This window comes from Chiloscyllium punctatum, chromosome 36 (assembly GCF_047496795.1).
Source record: "Chiloscyllium punctatum isolate Juve2018m chromosome 36, sChiPun1.3, whole genome shotgun sequence".
NCBI classification, from domain to species: domain Eukaryota; kingdom Metazoa; phylum Chordata; class Chondrichthyes; order Orectolobiformes; family Hemiscylliidae; genus Chiloscyllium; species Chiloscyllium punctatum.
Window position 1 is genome coordinate 39,443,664 of NC_092774.1, and position 14,707 is coordinate 39,458,370.

Consider the following 14,707-nt stretch of genomic DNA (forward strand, 5'->3'; position numbering starts at 1 on the left):
CTCTGAGGTTTTTCATGAAATCCTTAGTACAGAATTGTAAGGGAAAATGTTGACAAGGGCAGAATATAGGGTCTTAACTGCAAAAGCCAGGAAGACATTCGACAAAGTAAAACCATGACAATGTCGGGATAAATAAGGAACTTTGACAGCAATGAAGAGGTCACACGTCAGAGTTCAAGATAATGGTCGTGACAAAAAGAAAAAGTACTCTGCAGATATTGAATATTGTAATTAAGCAAGTTTCTAAATGCTGTAGTTGGTTGAATACGATAATGTAAGAGATTAAAAAACCAAAACCATGAATGTAATTTGATGTTGGTAACCATAAAGCAAGTGCATACTATTGATTGCTTTGGCCAATTCCTAATGGGAATGACAGCAACAGAAAATCATGTCGTGACACACAGATAAAACACACACGTTGTACAACAAAACTAGACTGTTATTGGGATCAAAGACATTTAAATGACAGGAGACATAGTCCCTGCAGTGATCCGAATGTGAGCTGAACAAATTTCACACTTGAACAATATTCTCTGGGAATGCAATGTCCACCTCATTCGGTCATTCAGGCCATCGAGTCAACATTGAGTGACCGTCCCACCCAGACCCAGTTCGTTACCCAATCCCTGTAACCCTGCATCTCCCATGGTCAATCCACCCTCATCTGCACATCCTTTGGACTGTGGAACGAGGCCAGAGCACCAGAGGAAGCCCACGCAGACACAAGGGGAGAATGTGTAAACTCTACACAGACAGTCGGCCCGAAAGTAGGATCAAACTCAGGTCACTGATGCCGTGAGGCAGCAGTGCTAACCACCGTGACACCACCACATGCTGCTATCTTAAAAAGTGAATTTCAAACACTAGAGAACATTTGAGAGAAAAAACAAAACTCTCCTATCTTAAATGAGAGACTAGTCTCTGGCTAGAATTGAGTTGACATTACATTTACATTAAGTCCTCTCCAGATGTTATACAGCTCCATCGGATCAACTGTTTCTTCTAAACTCAAACTGATAGAAGCCCAGCCTGACATCCCCTTGTCCCCGATTATAAGTTGAGTAAATGAGCGACCCTCGACCTCACTGGCATGAAAAAGGATGGACTCAATCCAAGTTGACCTTAACTGTCCAACCTCTTGACCCCCACGCCACAATGTGGTCATCCGCAACTCAGCCCTGAACGAGAGCAGAGGAACTGAATAGACAGCGGTGAGGTGGACATTGCATTCCCAGAGAATATTGTTCAAGTGTGAAATTTGTTCAGCTCACATTCGGATCACTGCAGGGACTATGTCTCCTGTCATTTAAATGTCTTTGATCCCAATAACAGTCTAGTTTTGTTGTACATTGTGTGTGTTTTATCTGTGTGTCACGACATGATTTTCTGTTGCTGTTATTCCCATTAGGATGTGTGAATTCAGTACCAGATTGCAGTCACAGTTCTGAATTTTCCTTGTGGATTGTTGTAGGACGTACTAAATGTCAGTCAGAATATAAGAAGCTCTACTGTTTATTTAACCCTCTGCTGTCATTGTCCTGGGACTGTATGAATGGGGAAGTGTAGAGGAAGTTTTACTCTGTATCTAACTCAATGCAGTCTCTGTCTTGGCAGTGTTTGTTGGGGACAGTGTTGAGGTAGCTTCACTTGAAATTTAAGAGTAGAGGAAGCTTTATTCTGATTGTCATCCCATGCTGTCCTTGTCCTGGGAGGTTTAGATGGCATCTATAATTGAAGTGAATGCAGACTTGGCTGTGGGAGTGGAGGGTACTTCTACCTGAGCACACCCATCTTTGAGATTGCTGTGCTGTTCAAGACAATCTGAGACATCTTCATGCACTTTTCCAACCAACCACAGGGTGGTTAAGGATGGGTATAAATGCTGGCATTGCCAGCGATGACCACACCCCATGCATGAATAAATACTTCCTGTTTAAAAGTTACATTCACGTTCCAAACCCTCTAATGTATGATTACTTACATGGAAAATTCTTGTCGGTTTGCAATTTCATTTTAAAACATAGGAATGTGTCAACCATGTAGAAATATAACAAGAACAACAAATGGAGAATTTAACAGGTAATGAACAGGACCAGAATGCTGAGTCAGCCTGACCCCCATGGCTGAGAGAGTTCTCCCAGATGTTGAAGTTACGCCAATGCCTTTTATTCTTGCAGCTTCCCCAAAAGTTTGTCCCTGATGTAAGATCATTCAATGACCCGAAGGACGAACTCTTTTTATCTCCATAGCTGATGCCAGACTTGCTGAGTAATTCCAGTCCTTCTGCTCTACCCTTTTATGGGATTTGAGCTTTCCTAATTCAGTGTAATGAAGAACTGAAGATGCTGGAGATCTGAAACACAAAAATGCATCAAATGCTGGAGAAACTCAATAGGACTGGCAGCACATGTGGAGAGAAAAGCAGAGTTAGCATTTCAAGTGCTGTGACCCTTCTTCACAACTGTTCTGGACTCAAGCCAGGATATTGTCTTTGTTTCTTTCTCTCTCTCTCCACCAGTGTTGCCAGACTGGCTGAGTTTCTCCAGCAATTTCTGTTATGACACTTTCACAAGGTTGATGTATGTTATCCATCCCTAAGTGCAAGGTGTCTTGCTTGTGCCAATTCAGAGGGCAGTTTAAGAGTCAACCACGTTGCTGTGGGTCTGGAGTCACATGTAAGTCAGACCATGCAAGGATGGCAGTTTCCCTCCTGAAAGGACATTGATGAACATGGGTTTTTAGGACAATTGACGTCAGTGCCATCGATACCATACTGAGACTTACTTTGTGTTCCCCATTTATGATTTGAATTATTCACATCTTACCTCTTGCTGTGGTGGGATTTGAACTCATGTTCCCTGGATTACTCATCCTGTGACATTATGACTACACTGTTGTTTCCCATTCTTTGCTATTTTGTGTTTGTTGTTCACGTCTTTGTCCTTTGATGTTTGGGAAATTGAACCTGTTTAAAAGATTGCCCTAAATTTGTCCCTTTGACCAAGTCTTTGGTCACCTGTCCCAATCTGTGCTCCGGTCTTGTGATTTTTAAAGGAATTCTCAGTATGTTCATGTGAAGCACTTTGACATAATTAACTGTTCACAGGTAGTATTTGAATGCAGCTTGTGTCCCTATCTTAATATCTGAAAGTACAGGGTCATATTTTAAATGTAGAAGACAAAACTGAGGATGATTTCTTTTTTTTTCTGAGGGTTGTGTGTCTTCTTCAAAAGGCAGTGGATTCAAAATCTTTAAGGCAGAGGTAGATAGGTTGTTGATAACCAAGTGGATGAAAGATTGTCGGGGATGTGTTGGAATGTAGAGTTGAGGTTGAATTCAGATCAGCCATGATCTTATTGAATATTGCAGCAGGCTCGAAGTGCCGAGTGGCCTACTCCCGCCTTGATCAGGGTTAATGACAGTACTGACCCTCTCCAACATCACTCTATCCTCTGGGAGGGTCTGCTTTTAGCGTCTTCCGTTCTGATTTGTTTAACCGTAGCTGCTGGTGTTGGTATCTATACTGATGATATCCAACTGTGCCTGAACACCACTTCTCTCTGACTCCTCTGTCATTCATAATTTACCAATAATTTCATCTGAATGCCTGCCCAATTTCCAGCATTGGATAACCATAAACATTCCCTTAGTTCAATATTGTGAAGTGTGAAGACATTGTTTTAGTCCCCAAGTTCGACCTGAGCCCCCGTCCATCCGCCCCCCACCCCCACCTCAGTACCTCTGTTGACAGCCTTCATGTCACTTTAAAACTAGGATCGATAGATTCGTGAAGAGTTGGGGGATGAACAGTTGCAGGAAAAGGGCAGGAAAGTGAATGTGCGGAATGCCTGATCACCCAGAATCCTACTGAATGGAGAAGCAGGCTCAAGGGGCTGAATGGCATGTTCCTGTTCCTCCATCTTCTGGTTCCCGAGCCCTTACCTCTGATACAGGACACAGACTTCAGTGTGTGCCATTACTGAGAGTGCTGATGTTCCCTTGTGTAATATCAACAACTTAGCAGCTGCTGAAACCTCTTGCTCCTTTGTTACCTCTAAACAGAATAAGCCAATGTGTTCAGGGGAGGCGATGGCCGACTTTATTGTCACCAGACTATTCACCCAGGTAGTGTTCTAGGGACTTGGGTTCAAAGCCTGCCACGGCAGAAGGTGGAATCTGAATTCAATATAAATCTGGAATTAAGAGTCGACTGATGAAATCGTTGTGGTTTGTTGTAAGAACGTATCTGGTTTCCTGCTGTCCGAAACTGGTCTGATCTACATGTGATTCAGATCCACTGTCAGCTGATTCAATCAAAACCTCCACTATAACCTCCCTACTTTTATACTCCATTTAAAGGCCAATCTCCCTTTTGCCTTCCCTATTAGTCACTGTGCTCCCAGAAGCAGGATTGTGGATCAGTGTAAAGTAGGTCCTATATCTCTGATTACATCGGTACACAAGGCAGTGAAGAAAGGTTTCAGCACACTGGCCTTCATCAGTTCGGGAATTGAGTAGAGATGTTGGCAAGTTATGTTGTAGGTATACAGGACGGTGATGAGGCTGCACCTGGAATTTTGTGATCAGTTTTGGTCCCCTCAATGTTCTGACTTCTGACTTCTTCAACTCTGGGTTTGGTTGAAGTGTTGGGATACTTTGTCCAACTCAGCATGTTTAAACTTGGCAGGAGGTGAGCACAACAAGATTGAAGTATTTAAAGTTACTTGGACTCTATTTTAAACTTACATCAGGACCAGTAGTCAGAGACACATACAAAATGGAAACAGACCCTTTGGTACAACTGGTCCATGCTGACCTGACATCCTAAACTAATCTAGTGCCATTTGACAACACCTGACCCAAATCCTGTGGCAGCACATTTCATATAAGTACTACCCTCTGCATGAAGAAGTTGTCCCTTTAATATATTTCGGCTCTCACCATAAACCTATGCCGTCTAGTTCTGGACTCTCCCATCCCTGGGAAAAGACCTTGTCTATTACCCTGTCCATGCCCCTCATGATTTTGTAACCTCTATTAAGTCACTCCTCTGCCTCTGATGCTCCAGTGAAAACAGTCCCAGCCTATTCAGCCATTCCCTATAGCTCAAACCCTCCAACCCCCAGCAACATTCCCGTAATTCGTTTCTCACAGAGAAGTCAACGTTTCAGTCCTGAAGAAGGGTTAATACCCAAAACGTTGACGACGCCACATCCTGGTGCTGCCTGGCTTGCTGTATTCTCTCATCCTCCTGCTTGCCTACTTCGGGTTGCAACATGAAGTTGCTCAGTGGTAACCACTGCAGCCTCACAGTGCCAGGGACCCAGGTTTGATTCCAGCCTTGGGTGACTGTCTGTGAGGAGTTTGCACATTCTCCCAGTGTCTGCGTTGGTTTTCTCTGGGTGGTCCTGTTTTCTTCGAGAGTCTAAAGATGTTCAGGTCATGTCTATTGCTTAATTGCCCATAGGGTTAGGTATATTCGTCAGAGGGAAATGGGTCTGGATGGGTTACTCTTCGGAGGGTCGGTGTGGACTTGTTCGGACAAATGGCCTGTTTGCACTCTGTACCTAATCTCATATACACTACTTTTGTCACTAACGAATGGCAGAGTCGATTTGACGGGCCGAATGGCCTAACTTCTGCTCCGATGGTCTTGCAGTCGTAGGTTTCTCTGGATCATTTCATTTGGCAATGTGCAGTCCCTGGCTCAATGAGCAGCAGTTTTCAATGAAACCAAAGCTCATTTGATGGTTGAACTCCTACAGTGTGGAAACAGGTCCTTCAGCCGAACACATCTGCACTGATTCTCCGAAGAGTAACCTACTCAGATCCATTTTCCTACGCTCCATAAATTGCACACAGACCCCCAAGGGTGGAAGTATTCCTGGGTTCCTGGTGCCATGAGGCAGCAGTGCTAACCCTGAGTCACCATGGGGTTGTGGTTGTGGGGGGTGGGGGAGTCAATTGCAGTCCAGCAGAAAACAAAAACAGCCCACCTACTCTCCCACTGCACCCACTGTCAGAACTGTTAGGAGGTTCAGTCCTTGAGGGTGACTAAAGGCAGCGTCACTGGTAGGATCTGATTGCTGGGAGCGCTGGTGCCCCCGCTGGTGCTTCCGCAAGTTGCAGGAAAACATGATCCTCTTCACACACTCGGGCCAGCTGGAGGGCATCTCCCCGGTGTGGACACACTGGTGCTTCAGCAGGGCAGCGGAATTGCTGAAGGACTTCCCGCACTCAGTGCAGCAGAAAGGCCTCCCCCCCCGCCCTCCAGCCACCATCCCCCCATGTGGATCAGCTGGTGCTTCAGCAATGTGGACGAGCGGGTAAAGCCCTTCCCACACTCGGGCAAGAGAACGGTTTCTCCCCGGTGTGGACTGACTGGTGAGTCAGCAGGGCTGAGAAATTGATGAAGGCCTTCCTGCACTTAGTACAACTGAATGACCTTTCCCCCATGTGGACCCACCAATGGGCCAGCAGGTCGGAAGAAAGAGCAAAGCCCTTCCTGCACTCGGGGCAGAAGAACGGCTTCTCCTCAGTGTTGACCCACTGGTGTCTCAGCAGGTGGGAAGAACTGCTGATGGCCATCTCCCACTTGGGGCCAGAGAACAGACTTCCCTGGTGTGGACCAACTGGTGCGTCAGCAGGGCAGAGGAATCACTGAAGGCCTTCCCGCACTCAGGGCAGCAGAAGGGCCTCTTCCTCTCTGCAGACCCATTGGTGCTTCAGAACCCTTTCAAATTTCATAATATGCTTCTGATAGGAGGGAGGCCAGAATTTCACACAATATTCCAAAAGTGGTCTAACCAATGTCCTGTACAACCACAGCAAAACCTCCCAACTCCAATACTCAGTCAAACCCACAAAAAACAAACAGGAAAGAATGGAGGGACAAACCGACTTTTTGAGAGTCAGCTTGGAAGCATCAATGAGAAATCGGTGGACTGGGTTTATTCGGTACCCGTTCTCCTTTAATACACTATATATGTATTTCTCTTGTGCTCTTCGCAGTTTCTCTGTGCTGCAGTGTGTAGTGGCTCGTTGAAATAATGTCCTGATGCAGCTTCATTTGTGGATGTTGGGATGATTGCTTCTGTGGTTAAGTACTTGGTTTGGGTGTGTTGGTTTTTCCGTAGATGCTAGTTTGAAGTTTCCCATTGACTGTTCGCTCTACTGTGACATCCAGGAATGGCACTTTGTTGTTGTTCTCCTCCCCTTCAAACCAGGAGCCCCCCTTAGGCCATAGTCTCACTACTTGGAACACCAATATACAGACTAGTCAAAGGCCTCCACTGAAGAGTAAAACACCAAGTCGAAGATTCACGCTACTCCATTTACTCCATCCAAACATTCCTGAACACCAAAGACACTAAGATAGAATAGTATGGAATAATGATGTCCTTTGATATAACAGCCCTGTTCACATCCATTAACATCAACGTGGCCAAAGAAAACTGAAGACACTACGCGAACAACCAAAGACACAAATACAGCCTCAAATTCATCAGCAACGACAACGCTGCCAACCTCATGGAACTGTGCCTTACCACCCACTTCATATTCAGTAACAAGCCCTACAAACAAATCAACGAAATACCCATGAAATCACCAGCATCAGGATTCCTAGCAGAAGCAATAATGCAGAGACTCGAACAAACAGCCCTTCCAATGATCCAACCCAAAGTTTGAGTCCGCTACAACGATGACACTTTTGTCATCAAAAAATGAAACAAATTAGAGGAAACATACAACACCATCAACATTATCCTTACTGGCATAAAATTCACAAAAGAGGAGATCAACAGCAAAGTGCCATTTCTAGATGTCACAGTAGAGCGAACAGTCAATGGTAAATTCAAAACAGCGTCTACAGGAAAACAACGCACGCGAACCAAGAACTTAACTACAGAAGCAATCATCCCTGCACATACAAGCAAATCTGAATCAGGACACTATTTCAACGAGCCACTACACACTGCAGCACCCAGGAACTCCGAAGATCAATAATTAACTGTACAGCGCATTTGAGAAGAGCGTGTATCCGATAAACCCCAAGAAAACTGCTTCCCTGACCGGGAATCGAACCCGGGGCGCGGCGGTGAGAGCGCCGAATCCTAACCACTAGACCACCAGGGAGATGCAGATATGCTCTGATGGCTCTACTGAAATTTTCTTCCCTGCTCGGAAATCGAATCCAGGCCACAGCAGTTGGAAAGCTTTCACCTGTGCATCCAACAATATCATTTCTTGTATCCATTGCTCCCGATGGGGTCTCCTCGACATTGGGGAGACTGGAGACTCCTCGCAGAGTCTAGTCACAGCACTTGAGGGAACATCTCCAGGACACCCGCACCAATCAACCCCATCGCCCTATGGTCCAACATTTCAACACCCCCTCCCACACTGTCGAGGACATGCAGGTCCTGGGCCTCTTCCATCGCGGCTCCCTCCCCACCCGATGCCTGGAGGATGGACGCCTCATCTTCCGCTTCGGGTAAATTCAACCGCAGGCCATCAATTTGGACTTCAGCAGTTTCCTCATTTCCCCTCCACCCACCTGACTTCAGTTCCAACCTTCCAGCTCAGCGCTGTCGTCAAGACTTGTCTCACCTGCCAATCTCCCTTCCGACCTATCCGCTCCACCCTCCTCTCTGACCTGTCACCTCATCCCCACCCCCTGTTGCACTCTTTGCTACCTTCGGCCCAGCACCCCCCAATTTATCCCTCCACCCTGGAGGGGTCCTGCCTCTATTCCTGATGAAGGGCTTTTGCCCGAAACGTCGATTTTCCTGATCCTCGCGGAAGCTATCTGACCTGCTGTGCTTTTCTAGCACCACTCTGATCTAAACTCTGGTTTCCAGCCTCTGCAGTCCTCACTTTTGCCTACCCAATAAAACCAGTGTGCCAATTTCACATCAACAAACTGACACAAGCAGACACAACGTCGACAGAAACACTAGCACATTACTTTACATTAAAGACATCTGTGAAATGATGTCCAGACAACTCAACCCTCTCAGCATCATGGTCGCCCACAAATTTACCAACACACTTAAACAGCGGCTAATGAACCTGAAATACCCGATACAAACAACCAGCAAACGAATGTTATTTACAAAATACTATACAAGGAAATATATACATGAACTCTGCCACACAGGTCTCTGTGGCAAGAAATGCTGGGATGAGATAAGGAAGACTTTTTTCCAGCCAAAACGAATCGGCACTGACTGGACAGCCATTTAAAATCAAGGCTGTCAGCCCAGGGTGGAAGATCCGAAGGGATGAACAGTTTTCTTATTTCCTGAAGACTCACAAAGCTGAGACTGGGTTTTGGTGTTTGTTCCCTTTCCACTCCCAAGAGCCGCAGTGGTTGGGGCGGTGTGTTGGGGAAAGTGAAATGTGCCCGTGACCAGTGTGTGGGGTCTTTCAGCTTCCCCTCCTCTGACGGCGCTGTGACTTGACTCTGATGTTCTCAGGGACATTTACTGACACGAGACAGTGAAAAGATTCTCATTCCTGCAGATTAGGAATTGTACCCATATGCCGGTTTCAGGACAATGAGAAAGATTAATTGGGGTGTGTGAAGAAGCTGTGAGCTGCATTTCAAACAGGTAGGTGGAGTCAGATACGTCATCCATTGCGCCCATGGTCCTGAGAGTAGCTTACACCACCATGTTCAGAGCTCTGACGTTAACACGGACATGAGCAGCAATGGGAACATTCACAAGGTGAACAACCAAAGATAATCACCGTCACAGATTCCCTTCCACAGGCCCAACTTTGTGAAGCAGTATCTTTCACTGGCAAAGGAAACACCCTTGTCCTCAGGTGCCTGCTTCATTTCGATCAAAATTTCCGCTGATATCTGCTTGTTCCATCCTGACAGACAGTGGGTTGCAGATTCTCATCGTTACCAATGTGAGTGAAATATCTCCCAACTCCACTGATTTGAATCTTAAATAAGAAACCGGGGAACAGTCTCCCTTTGTTTTTGACGACATTTCTCAACTGCAGTCGGCAGGGTTCACACCTGCGTGGGGAAACCGCAATGGATCTCAAGTCCATCGCATTAACCACTCGGTCCACCAGTACAGAACCACACTGACAGCTTCATTTCCCAGATCTCTCTGCTTGTGGAGCTTAGAAAGAGTATATCACTGCTGAGTTTTTTGAGTCCAAACACTTCACAGGTTTCGATACGGTTGAATATTTGCATTTGGCGTGTCTAGGTGTTTCATCCCGAAAGATGATATGGGCTTTCAGTTAAAACAAAAACTGAAATTGCAGGAGCAACTCAGCAGGTCAGGCAGCATCTGTGGAAAGAGAAGAAGAGACAAGATTTCATACCTTCTTCTGAACTTTGCCTTCTCCCACACGTACTACCAAACCTGCTGAGTTTCTTCAGCAGGTTCGCTTTCTGTCTCGGATTCTCAGTATCCGCACTCCTTGACGTTGGACATTGAATCAGTTCAGAAACCCCTTTGTGTTTCCTCAGTGGAGACGATTTCCATTTGGGAAACATTTTCCTGACCCAATTAAATAGACGCTACTTTGCAGCTAAGAAAGCGGTAGGAGTGAAATCACCTTGGGTGGTTTCAAAACACCAACCTTGCAGTTAATAGCCAAGCGCGCTGACAAAAAGCAGCACAATGACAGGCATTTGGGTAGCGTCCACAATCTCTTCAAGGAAGCTAGTACTGAATTAATACGTAATTCAGTTTGCCTAGCCATCAGTTTTATTTTCCCATAATAAAGCCTGGGACATACATTGTGGAGACATAGGGACAGTCCGATCTCATCCTCTGCAGGCACATCCATGTCACTAGGAACTAGCTCTCCTACACTGGGGCCATCGCCTTCGAATCTTTCAGTGTTTTACCTGTTCCCGAGCTTTCGGATTGGCCCGGAGCCGAGAAGAGGTTTGAATGCCTGATGTGCAGGAACTGCAATTTCGCTGAAATTTGAAAACTTTCAACGTTCAAACTTTAACAACGTCCTCACTGAAATAATTTGCGAAAACCTGGAAGAAATTCTTCCAAACTTAGCTGGATCATTTCGGTTTGGAGGATCTTGATCTTAAATTAGAAAGAGGCTGTTGAATGTGGACATGTGTTCCCCACGTTAACTGAAAGTGGTTGGCCAATGCTTCCCGATGCAGGGCTGCCTGACCCACCGGGCGGTCTCTTTCCTAAACTGTTCCCGGCGCTTCCGGCCGCACCGTGAAGTCATAAGGCAAGCCCCCAGCGATGGCCTGCAGCTGTTGTGACTCAATAATGACGTTGGCCCCGGAACATGATTATAAATCAGTTCATGGGTCACGTGGTACTGAATCATTCAACGGAACTTTCTTCAAACTTCAGGGATTGATATGTGGGAGGAGGTAAATGGGCAGGTGTTATACCTCAGTCCACTCTTTCTTCACTTTCATCATCTCCCATAGTCCCAATAGTCCCAAGGCATCCATCGACCATTATCCCAAGGCATTTTCCCCTGTAACCGCCAAATGTGTAACACTTGCCCATTTACCTGCTCCCTCTTGAATAACCAAGGACTCAAACATACCTGCCAGATGAAGCAGCACTTTACCAGTACTTTTGCCACAACCTAGTCTACTGCATTCACTGCTCGCACAGTGTCGTTTCTCCAATGTAGCATGAAGCATAAACTGGGTGACTCTTTGCAGAACATTTCGGCTCTGTCCGCAAAAAGGCCCTGACCTTCCGGTTGCCTGCCACTTTAACACATCACCCTTCTTCCTGACCAACATCTCTGTCTCAGGTTTGCAGCAGTGTTCCAGCTCCAGATGGAAGAGCAACACCTCATTTTCCACTTGGAGCCCCTACTGCCCTCCGGTCTTCAATATCGAGTTCCATAACTTTCGGGCCTGAACTCCCCCATGTCCTTGACTCCTACCACACACACACAAACACACGACTCCGCGTTATCTCATAGTCTGCTGTGACACACTACTTATTGTTAGCTACTAACAGTCTCCATTAACAATTGTTCACCCTCCCACGCAGATCGTTATTCACTCCTACGTCCTTCCTATTGGTCTCTCTCTGAGCTGGCAGCAAACAGAGCAATGTACATTGGAGACTCTGAGGCAGCTGAAACTTTCTCAGAGTGAAATACATTCCACATTGTTTCAAGAATTGCAAGCAGCAAAGAGTTTCCAGAACATTTGCTTGTCATTCTGTCCCCGGAGCTCTGATGTTTGTCTCATCCCCAGGAACTGGGCGATCTCCACTGGCGGATAATTAAACCATTTTGTTTCTACTTGCACGTTGTTGTGGAGGGAGGGCAGAGTCCATTCGCTCTTCTGCTGTCTCTCTCTCTCTCTCTCTCTCTCTCTCGCTGAAAGCCTTGGGGTGAGAGGTGTCAGTTACATTAATACGGGGATTATGAACAGATTTGATTGTGAACTTGCTCCAAAGGTCTGTTTTCGGAGAGATAGAAAGATGCTGTGCTGGCGGGAGAGAATGGTTTCTCAGCTGGGTTATGGTCCCAACACGCACCCATTGTGCCATTCTCCTGCATTGCACAGCAGCTTTTCCAGAGAAGTATTCAGCTTTTCATCTGGCGTGTGGCATGCACGTTTGAGAATGATGTCAGAAGAGGTTCACTGATGTCGTGTCATATGCTGTTGTGCAGACATATCACCGATGTTGAAAATTAAACTGTCTAAATTCCCACATTCTGTTTTTCGATCTGTGATTTCACTCAGACTCAAAAATGTTCAAAACTCGCAACGTTCAAACGTTAACAAAGTGCTCATAGAAATAATTAGCGAACATCGAGAAGAAATTTTTCCAAACTTACCTGGGGAATTTCCCTTTGAGGGGTTTTGAACTTTAAGTGGAAGGAAGGGAAGTTTGCCTCGAGGCTGTTTAATGTGGAGATGTGTTCTCCATGTAAACTGGTCGTAGTTGACCATCCCAGTGCTTCCCGATGCAGGGCTGTCTGGCCCACAGCGAGGTTTGCTCGTAGCAACTGGAGTGAATCCAGAGAGGGAGAAGACTCTGCAAATGTGCTCAACAACTTTTTTCTCTCTTATCGGTATTTTCCTTGTGTATTCCCTCAGTTAGTCACGTATGCAGTTTGCACCCTGGAAAAGGATTACTTCTTTTCTCATGTTCACAATTAAAAGTGTAGTTTCTGATTGAACTGAGCCGCATTGAAAGGATTGTCATATTGATATATATATCTACACGCATCTAGGTTAAATTAGATTCTCTACAGTGTGGAAACAGGCCCTTCGGCCCAGCTCGTCCACACCAACCCTACGAAGGGTAACCCACCATTTCTTTCTAACTAATGCACCTAACACTATGGGCAATTCACCTGACCTGTGGGAGGAAACCGGAGTACCCGGAAAAAACCCCACGCAGACACAAGGAAAATGTTCAAACTCCACACAGACAGTTGTCAGAGGCTGGAGCCCAACCTGTGACCCCGCTGCTGCGAGGCAGCAGCGCTAACCACTAAGCCACCGTACTGCCTCAAACGCATTGCTTCATATGGTGTATCTCTGATATTGTTGGCTGTTGTAAAAGTTTCTTTGCAATTATTATTCACGTTCTAATGTAGTAATGGAGTTACGTCCTTTTTAAATCATTTTTATTTAATCCAAAGACAGAAAGTAAGTTAGCAAGTTTACTGGCTTTCTTTTCTCAAGCAGCCTTGACATTTCATTTTCATATCCTTGATTCAGTTCCATTTCCAGCACTTTTGTAGGCAGTTTATTCCATGTTATGAAGTTTACCTCGAGACACACCGAAGTCTATTTTAAGGTTTCTGTGTGCCGGGTAATGTGTGATCACCAGGCATCTGGCAATCTTCAGGAATTTCCACCTATGTTATGTCCATTTAACTGTGCAGACTGATCACTTATTTTGTGATTTTCTTTGCAGGAAGACGTGCAGAAAGAAATCTGAAAGGAAATGATACATCTACTTCTGACAGAGCCACTAGATTCATTGGGACTTGAATATCAGCAGCCATTCCAATCGAGAAGAAATGTTTGCTTTTGTTTGCTTGAGAGACTTTGGACACTGGTGTGGCAGGGAGAATACTGAGATACCGAGTGAGGGAGATTCAGTGCGCTGACTGTGAAAAGTGCTTCAAACCATTTACTCAGATTGGGGAATTAAAATCACACCCCTCACGGTGGGAAAGACGATATCCCCGCACTGTTTGTAATTTCAGACGCAGAGCAACACAAGGAAAGCTCCACCCAATGGGGAAACCGTGGAAATGTGGGGACTGTGGGAAAGGATTCCCTTCCCCATCAGTGCTGGAAACCCACAGACGCATTCACAACGGGGTGAGGCCGTTCACCTGCTCAGTGTGCAGGAAGGGGTTCAGTCAGAGAGACGCCATTCACGTGCCCCATGTGCAGGGGAGAGTTCACTCAGTCATCTGCACTGCTCACCCACCAGTGGGTCCACACTGGAGAGAGGCCATTCACCTGGTGTAAGTTCCAAAAGGGCTTCACCTGCTCCTCCCACCTGAGGAGGCACCACCGAGTTCACGTGCCAGCGCAAGGGGATTGAAGGAGCGATGGCCAAGTGCTCCGATCAACCCAGCACTGGGGCGTCCCAGGTTCGAATCCCACTGCGGTGGATGGCAGAATTGGAATTCGGTCAGTAATCTGGACTTCAGAATCTAAGGATGACACCACTTTTAGGGGGAAAAAGC

At 46.0% G+C, this 14,707-nt stretch overlaps 1 non-coding gene across 1 annotated transcript; it reads right to left on the reverse strand.

Annotated features, from left to right (window-relative positions):
* Positions 1-8,068: 8,068 nt before the first annotated feature.
* trnae-cuc (transfer RNA glutamic acid (anticodon CUC)) lies at positions 8,069-8,140 on the reverse strand. Its single transcript has one exon. It is a non-coding gene; the product is annotated as a tRNA-Glu (tRNA).
* Between the last annotated feature and the right edge of the window lie 6,567 nt (positions 8,141-14,707).